The sequence below is a fragment of the Lygodium microphyllum genome, chromosome 27, assembly GCF_053477565.2.
Source record: "Lygodium microphyllum isolate KBCC chromosome 27, Lygodium_microphyllum_v1.1.10, whole genome shotgun sequence".
In the NCBI taxonomy this organism is placed as follows: Eukaryota; Viridiplantae; Streptophyta; class Polypodiopsida; order Schizaeales; family Lygodiaceae; genus Lygodium; species Lygodium microphyllum.
In genome coordinates this window covers 126,879,530-126,888,375 of record NC_141161.1, presented here as the reverse complement: position 1 = coordinate 126,888,375, position 8,846 = coordinate 126,879,530, and the positions used below count along the sequence as shown (strand labels likewise).

General features: G+C 38.8%; 1 non-coding gene across 1 annotated transcript; it reads right to left on the bottom strand.

Moving 5' to 3' along the window:
* Window positions 1-5,635: 5,635 nt before the first annotated feature.
* Window positions 5,636-5,725, bottom strand: LOC148012811 (small nucleolar RNA R64/Z200 family). The gene has a single exon (XR_015689214.1). It is a non-coding gene; the product is annotated as a small nucleolar RNA R64/Z200 family (small nucleolar RNA).
* Window positions 5,726-8,846: the final 3,121 nt, after the last annotated feature.

Sequence of the window (8,846 nt, the reverse complement as noted above, 5' to 3'; positions counted from 1 at the left end):
TTCTATAATTACTTGATCGTTGTAGCCTAATTTCTAATAGCATTCCATATACCTATATATTACAATGGCATTCCACATATACATTTCAAAGTTTTCAAGTATCTTGAAAGATGCCATTCTACCAAGTATTGACCATACCCTTCAACTGAGAGCATCTCGCCACTCCAAACCTTTTAACTTTGGCCAACCTTGTTCTATCTTCATTACTTTGATTAGGAACCACAAAATGTTATGAATTGTGACATTCCCTTCCTCTGATGCGTGCTAAAAAAAACTCTTACCTTCGCTCCTCCAAAGCAAGGTGTTTTTAGCAATTTGCAAATTTGTACTAATCTTTTCTTATCCTTTTCTATAATTACTTGATCGTTGTAGCCTAATTTCTAATAGCATTCCATATACCTATATATTACAATGGCATTCCACATATACATTTCAAAGTTTTCAAGTATCTTGAAAGATGCCATTCTACCAAGTATTGACCATACCCTTCAACTGAGAGCATCTCGCCATATTCTTGAGACAATCAATGATGTTTGGAATGCTTATATGTATAAAGAACAATTGTAGCACTTCAAACAAGCTCTCCTTATCAAAGTTGCATTAACTCTTTTAAGCTCTACTCCTTTGATGACCTAACTTTTATTTTATTTTATGACAAACCGCAGTTTACCATTACATTCCTCAACAACAAACATATTGTAGTATATAACCATCACCATGTGCATACAACCAAGCACCACTTTCATACCCTTGAATATTTATGAGTTAGCCACCATGCTAATAACAACCCTATCATAAATGGGTCGTGTATCCACAATTGAAAACTCATTTGTCGCTTCTTTTAATGTGGACTCTTCCCCCTCCCCCTTTAACTTAGAATTGCTTAAAGCATTTTTCAATGTATACTTCTTTAGCAATCTTTTAATAAATGATCCAAGCTCTCTCTCATCTATACTTAATGTCACTTCCACTAACTACTATTTACCATTAAATCTTTTGGTTGACTCCCTCTTTTATTTACTCATGTATTAGATTACTATTGATCTTTCTAAGGTAGTCCAATCATATGTTCACCTCCTCATATCAAATACCAATGTCATTTATAGTATCCTACATTGTGACAATCTAATTGTTTTGTTGAATCAATCTCATTCAATTGCATCACTTGATCTAGGAGCTATTGTATACAAAGTTGATGTGCAATGATCATGTCATAATAATTTTAGTGGTTGCTTAGTAGGTTGTAAACACTTTGAATATCTAATCATTGAGCTACTTAGTGCACCAAGCAATCCAGTTTTATTATCACACACATACTTCAACAAGTTTACATAATTCTTGAGAAAATTAGCAACTTTACTAGTTAGGAAATCAATTGGGTACATTCCCCTATCAATCCACAAATTCACATGCATCAACCCCCTCTATCTATAACTCTATCAAATTTGAGTGTTAATATTAATATACTAGATCCTTTTAAGCAATGGGACAACGCACTCCTTTCATGTATGCATTTTACTTCTTGTTTGTGCCCTAGTTACATGTATATAAATTAATTACTTATAGATGCTTATGAGAATAAGAAAAGTTAGTCTAAAGAGAGACAAATGACACATATAAATAAGAATAAGGCAATTGAGTTTACATAAATAAACTAAAGAGGCACATGTAAAGATGCTCACATAAACACAAAGGTTAATAAAAACAATTGGTCTAAGGTCCATATGGAGATACGGTGAAGGAGATTCACAAAGGTATTAATAAAAATGGAGATTCTACTTGGTTATCTTAAGAGATTAAGTGGAGATGCAGTTAGAAAATCAATTGGATGCATTCCCCTATCAATCCACAAATTCACATGCATCAACCCCCTCTATGTATAACTCTATCAAATGTGTTAATGCTAATATACTAGATCTTTTTAAGCAATGGGGCAACTCCTTTCCTATATGCATTTTACTTCTTGTTTGTGCCCTAGTTACATGTATATGAATATGAATTAATTTCTTATAGATGCTTATGAGAATAAGAAAAGTTAGTCTAAAGAGAAGCCAAATGACACATATATTAATAAGAAAAAGGCTATTGAGTTTACATAAATACACTAAAGAGGCACATGTAAAGATGCTCACATAACACACAAAGGTGTTGATAAAAATGGAGAGCCTACTTGGTTATCTTAAGAGATAAAGTGGAGATGCACAAAGAGGCACGAAAATGTATCAAGGAAAAGGAGATAGCTTCATATAGCGAGAGAATAGATAGACAAACATTGATAGGTCGTATAGATTAGTTATGGATGAGTAATTATATGCAAGAGAGGTGTAAGTACTTCTCTTTGTTAATTAAGGTTGTATAATCACAAAGAAAAGGTCACAATAGATTCATAAGAGAGTACAAAATCAAAAAAAAACAGTTCAAAAAGTAGATATATACGAGAGCTTTTATATTTTAAAAATTTCAATTTAATTTCAAAAAATAGTTACAAATTTTTCCCAAAAGCTAGAATTAAAAAATTTAAAAACTTTCAAAAAATGAATAAAATATCAATTAGTTTCTATGTACTCATCATTTTGCATTGAAAACCAAGCACCATAGTTTCATAAAACTTACCTCTTTTTGAATATACAACTTGATCAAAGTAAATAAATAAATTAGAGCAATTACTTTGTGAATAATATTTTAAAAATTTTGTAGAAGAGAAAATAAAATTATTTTACTATTCTCTCCTCCTTTCCTTGTTTTAAGGGGGGATAAAGAGGAGCCAATTCTTTTTTCCAATGCTAGAGGAAAGGTGCATTAAGTTTATCGAACTCCATATAGATGTCATGACCTTGCAAATCCCCTCTTGAATAGTTTTGAATAGTTTACCTTCAGAGTGCCTTGCTCACTACAAAGTGCCAATGAAAATTGGATAATATTTTCATCATCTTATTATTCTCCCATGGAGGCACATTCGCTTCAAGTGGGAGGTTGTTGGGGTGAAGGCCAATTGTCAATAACCAAGTAGACGCTTCTTATAAATGTATGTACCATACAATTATATACAAGTACAGTTATAACCCCATTACTCTTTTGTATTCTTCTCTTTCTCAACACTCTTGCATTCCACAATCTCTACCTCACATCCCACCATTGCTTCCCTATCAACAACCACTTCATGGGTCAAGATACTAAGGTTCATTTGAAATGAGCATGCTAGAATTAGGCTTCAAAAACTAAGTCAAGCTTTTATATCAATGAAAAGAAACCAATGCGATATGTAAGGTAACTAGCTTATTTGATCTATTCGATGAGGTAAAGATGATGATGACACTTAGGCAAAGAAGTTGAGATTGATGTTCCCAAGGCATTAGCTAATAATCAAAGCAAGTGTACATATAAACAAGGAATCAAGCAAGGTGAGGGGATTAGTTTGAGTGGTTCATTCCCAAAAGCAAAGGAGCAAATGGTAAGTGGGAGGAGGTTACAAGCAAGCCTATAAAGATAGAATAGTTTAGATATGTAAGGTGACTAGCTTATTTAATCGATTTAATGATGTAAAGATGATAGTGACTACACACTTAGACAAAGTTCACATTGAAATTTTCAAGGCATCAACTAGTAATCAAAGGAGAGAGAAGATGCTTCTAAGCTCACACAATGAGTGTGTACCTATTAAAGCAAAGGATTGCAATTTCTCCTTAATGGAGTTGATTACAACAATGAAGGGATATCTCAAAAACCTTACCCATGGCCAACCACATTAGATAAGAGTAGATTGGGGATCTCAAGGTTCTAAAGATACCAGCCTTAATACAAACATTTTCTTTATATATATAAAAAATCTCCAAGTACATGAATCACAATTATATATATAGCTCCTCCATTTCCATGATTAAGTTGGGAGGTTTAAGCTCGAAGATCTAAAATCCTATACTGGCCAACGACAATGTTTCTCAAAATTAGCTAATTTTTTTCATTTTCCTCTTCAAATCAGTGTAATGCTATCTGGTGTTAAAGCATAGATCATTTTGTCATAATTCCATTGTTTCGAACAATTATATTTCAATTTACGTATACAGTTTTTATCTTTGGGAATTATCAAATTTATGAGCTCTAATGGTTTTGAATTCATACCCCTAGGTTTATAGGTTTATGCCTTAGGATTGGCTACTATAAGAGCATCATATTGGCGAGCATGCACATAACATACCTTTAACTTTTACTCATATTATGAAAATTCCATGTGTAAGCAAAGCTAGAGAAAACGCTTATAATCCCATCTCTGGAATGGGGGTTGGACATTCATACATCTTACCCTGGCAGTGGGTAGAATCAAATCTTCCTTATATATGGGTCATTTTTTTACATTCTTTGTTGATAAGCCATCTTCTATACAGTACAAAAGAGCAACGATCAAGACAGAATTCTACTGTAAAAGCGCTCAATAGCATTTGGTTAGTAACATTACAAGTAACTCTAATACTGCTTAGCTGGTTTCTTCTATGCATCAAAGGCGCCTTGTTGTAGATTAATTCTGTGTACAGATGACCCAATAGCGAATCATTACTAAAAACTATGGTTGACATGGGAAACACATTAGCTAAGCCAATTCAGCTTGTAACTCCATGGACAAGGGAGAGAACATATCACTTGGCAAGGGAGAGAACATCTCCATAGCACTACGAGAGATTTCATAGCAGCATCCAAGACTGCCAATGCCCACGACCTCTTTGATAACCACCATGTGATGATGAGGTTTTCATTTCTTACAGATGCTGGAATCTGGATTGCAGAGGTTCAGCAAGTTCTTCCAGTTGCTTTCTACCTTTGCTCCATACTGTAATGATCAGAAGCATAGTACATAGTACAGTAATGAGCGAGCTACTTGCAGGCATTTCCTACGTTCATAACGACCACCATGCTTAAGTTGCTCTTGCCGTTTAAGTAAGCATGGCAGACATCAGTTTTGAAAGCCGAAACATAAAGATACATTGAATGATCTTGGATCAATAGGCCGAGTAGATACAGTAGCCAGGGGAACAAACCGCATTACCATATACTTAATTGGTGAAAAGGGAGAAAAACTTCCCTTGCTACAGACATTGTGGATCCTGATACAAGAACGTGCTTGCCTCCATCTACTTGTGATTACACTTTGACTTCTGAAGGCTTATCACCCCTGCAAAAAAACCCTAAAAGACCTCCGAGGTGAGAGAACCTCCCAGAACTTGACACTCCAACAACCCGACCTGATTAAAACACCGAAAATGCCTCGGCACATGGCATGGCCACAGAAGTACCCTCAGCTCTCATAGCTCAAACGCTTCAGCGGCGGCATGCGGCAGGCAGACCCTCCAGAAGAAGGGATACAGAGAGTGAACACAACATTGAAACACAGGGAGAGAAGAGAAGAAAGAGTGGGGGCGAGGGGCCGCCTGCCACCGCTCTACGGCCTTTCTTCAAGGCCATCAGCGATGTTGTTTTGCATCACGGGGTACAGATGTGCCGCCAGCACCTACACAGAGATCAGATGAGAAGAATCTTCATGCTTCAAAATCAGAAACACAGACCAAAGATAATAACTTCAGATCATCATCTCCTGCTGCTGTGAAGTAGCTCGAGGGCAGGCAGAACAGATTTCTCATTTCTCTCTGTGCTCAGAATGGAAGGTTCTTCTCATGGAACGGGCGGAGCCCGCCTCTGTAGTCTAACATGTAAACAGAGTACATCACAGCACAGACAAACATAGAAACACAGAGAAAGGGGAAGAGGGGAGGGGCGGGGAGGGGAGGGGAGAGAGAAAGAAAGAGAGAGAGTGAGAGAGAGAGAGAGAGAGAGACACAGCTATCGTGCTGCTGGATGCTTATGTATAAGCAGACTTAGGGTTACGAATCTTTAGAATTAGGGTTTGCAAAGAGATGAATGGATATGTAGGAATTATTTCCCACTAATGCCAATGGTTTGCAAAGAGATGAATGGATATGTAGGACTTATGTCCCAGTAATGCCAATGACCTAAGGGCCAGCTAGTTTACGCGGCAAAGGGTACGTGCATCCAAAGTGAGTCTAGTTCCTAGAAACCACTCAATCTTAATAAGCCAAGCTTCCTTTTTCTAATAGACAAAGTTTGTGTTCTTGGTTTCTACCTTAGTTGGCTCAATTTCTCTTGTGTTTTTTGTCCTAGACCTAGAGCCTCGCTTGGGTCTCCTTCTGTGTTTCCTCGCATTGGGTGAGATCTGGGCATTGGTTGATAGAGGTGGTGAAGTAGGGGGTTTGGGTAGCCAAATCATTTAGTTTCCTACATAATACCCTTGAGCACGTAGCAAAGCTTTGGGTATCCATTGCAGCATTGTGCTAACTCTCCATCTACATTTGTAGTGGTATCCCCAATATATTTGCCTCTTTTTGCATGGAGGCCTTTTCTTGTTGGCAGTATTAGAAACTGTATTAGAGCTGTTAGATGCTTGGATCTTCTCACCAGGACTAGGAACTTTACACCGATGGTGGGTATTTGTCTTTGGTCTTGTGCCTTTAGTAGTTCTCTAAGGACTTCATGACTCTCTCTTCTTGAGTTTCGTGCTGGTCCAACAATAGGTTGCTTGGCCTTCCTCTGTGCATCAATAAGGTTGATTTTGCTAAGAATCATGATTATCATGGCACCAAGTAGGGTTAAGTGTATGCAATGTGCTCGATTGTCCACATCACACTTTGCGGTGTGCTTGAAAGCTCATCTAAGTAGAATTTCCTTTGCGATGTCTTCTCTATTGGGAAGCACATAGAACATAGTCGGCAAACTCTCAATCTTGAGGGACATTACAATTTTGCATTTGCCTAAGAGAGAGTATGGTGACCCCCCTGTAACGATTGACTATAGCATTAGTAGGCACAAGCTCATGTTGTCCTATGCAAGTCCAAGCATCATAGGTGAGGATATTGTAATTGACTCATGTGTCAATGGAAGCTTTAGTGATGTGCTCTTGCTTTGTAATAATTTGACCTCAAGCTAGCAAGTGGGATTAGCTCATCATCTTCTAGGTCAATGGTGATGGCCTTAGCCATGCATGTGGAGATAGCATGCCTAGTATGCATGTGAGAATTGTTGTTGGGTACCCTACATTTAGGACAATTGTGACACATATGAGTGGAATGACATTCAATGCATAGAGGTTCATTTTTAGTGGGTCGTGGCCTAGGGTAGTAGTGGCCTTCCTGGCCTAATTCAAGGCAATTCTAACACGCTGCAAGCTTATAAGGCTATGGAATGGGTGATTTATGGGGTAAGCCATTGATTTATGGGATAAGCCATGAGATAATACCGTAGCATCTTCCATTTGTGCACATGGGTCTTCTACAAGTACACAAGGGCTATGGGTAGATATCCAAGTGCAAGAGTCCTAGGATTTGTGTCCACAGATGCAAGGGTCTCGTGTATGTGCACTAATGTTGTGTGCATGTGTGTTGCCCTATGTGCAAGGGATTGTGTGCATGGATCTATGTGCACATGCATGTGCTTCTGTGTGGGGGGGTCTATGTACAAGTGTGAATGTGCATGCGCAAGGATGTATGGGTGTCTAAGTGCAAATATGTGCATGCGTATATGGGTACCTATGAAGATCTTGTGTGCAAGGATGGGATGTGCAAGGTGTCTATGTGCCAGTGCAAAGGCATAGGTGCAAGGGTTTTGTGAATGTATGTGTGAGAGAGTGTATGCATCCAAGGTTTATGAGAAAGAGTTTTGTGTATAGGTTTTGGCTACGAGGGCCTTAGTCTATGTGTCAATGTGCGTGCATTTATGTGCCTATGCATAGGGGTGTTGTGTACATGCACATGAGTTGTTTGCACGTGTGTTGGTCTATGTGCACATGTCAAGGTGTCAAGGAGTGTGTGCAAGGTTAATGCATGTGTGTATGTAGGTGTGCGATGTGAGTCTATGTGTGCATCTTGTGTGTATGTGTAGCATGCATCTATGCATATGTCTATGTTTGTGTAGGGTATGTATCTATGTGTGAAGCATCTTTGCAAGGTTTAATGTTGAGTGTAGGTATGGTGTGCATTTATGTGTGTATATGCGTGTGTCACACACAGGTGAGCACCGAGCCACCTGCTTCCTTTGCCATTTCCTACTATCCTGCCTACTAATGGATGTTGGTTGTGGGGGGAAAGTAGGGACTCTGATGTGTGCATGTGTTGTGCCTGTGTGTGTGGGATGTATATGAGTGTATAGTGTGCTTGTGTGTGTCTGTGTGTGTGTCTACATGTGCAAATATATGTATATGTCTGTGGGTGGACATGTGTCTATGTGTGTCTATGTGTGGGTAAGGTGTGAGTGTTTTCACGTGTATACATGTGTGTCAGTGTGTGGGGGTGTGTAGCATATAGCATGTGTGCATGGGCGTAAGTAGGATGTGTTGTGTGTGGTGTGTGCCTATGCATTGTGAGTTATGTGTGTGTAGCATATATAGGGTATGTGTGTGTATGTTATTTGTCTATGTGTGCATATATATGTGTGGATGTGTGACTATGTGTGTGGGTACACGTGTATGGAGTGGTGTGTGTGTAGTGTGTATATGTGTGCAACTATGTTATGCATGGTGTGTGTGTGGGTGGCTGCAGGGCGTGGTGGAGGCACAATGTTTGCAGAATCAATAGCACATTAAGAGGTCAAAACAAGCCACCACTAATGATTAAATTCCCACCTTCCCCTTGTGCCCCCCCTCTCTCCCTCCTTGTACAGGGGGATTAAAGGGTGCCAAGGTGGAAGAGGGCCCAAGCTGACACCTCCAGCATTGCACAAGCTTATGCTCCATGGCATCAACACAGGTGCATCAAGCACTGCCTGCAAGTAGTAGCAAAAGTAATGAC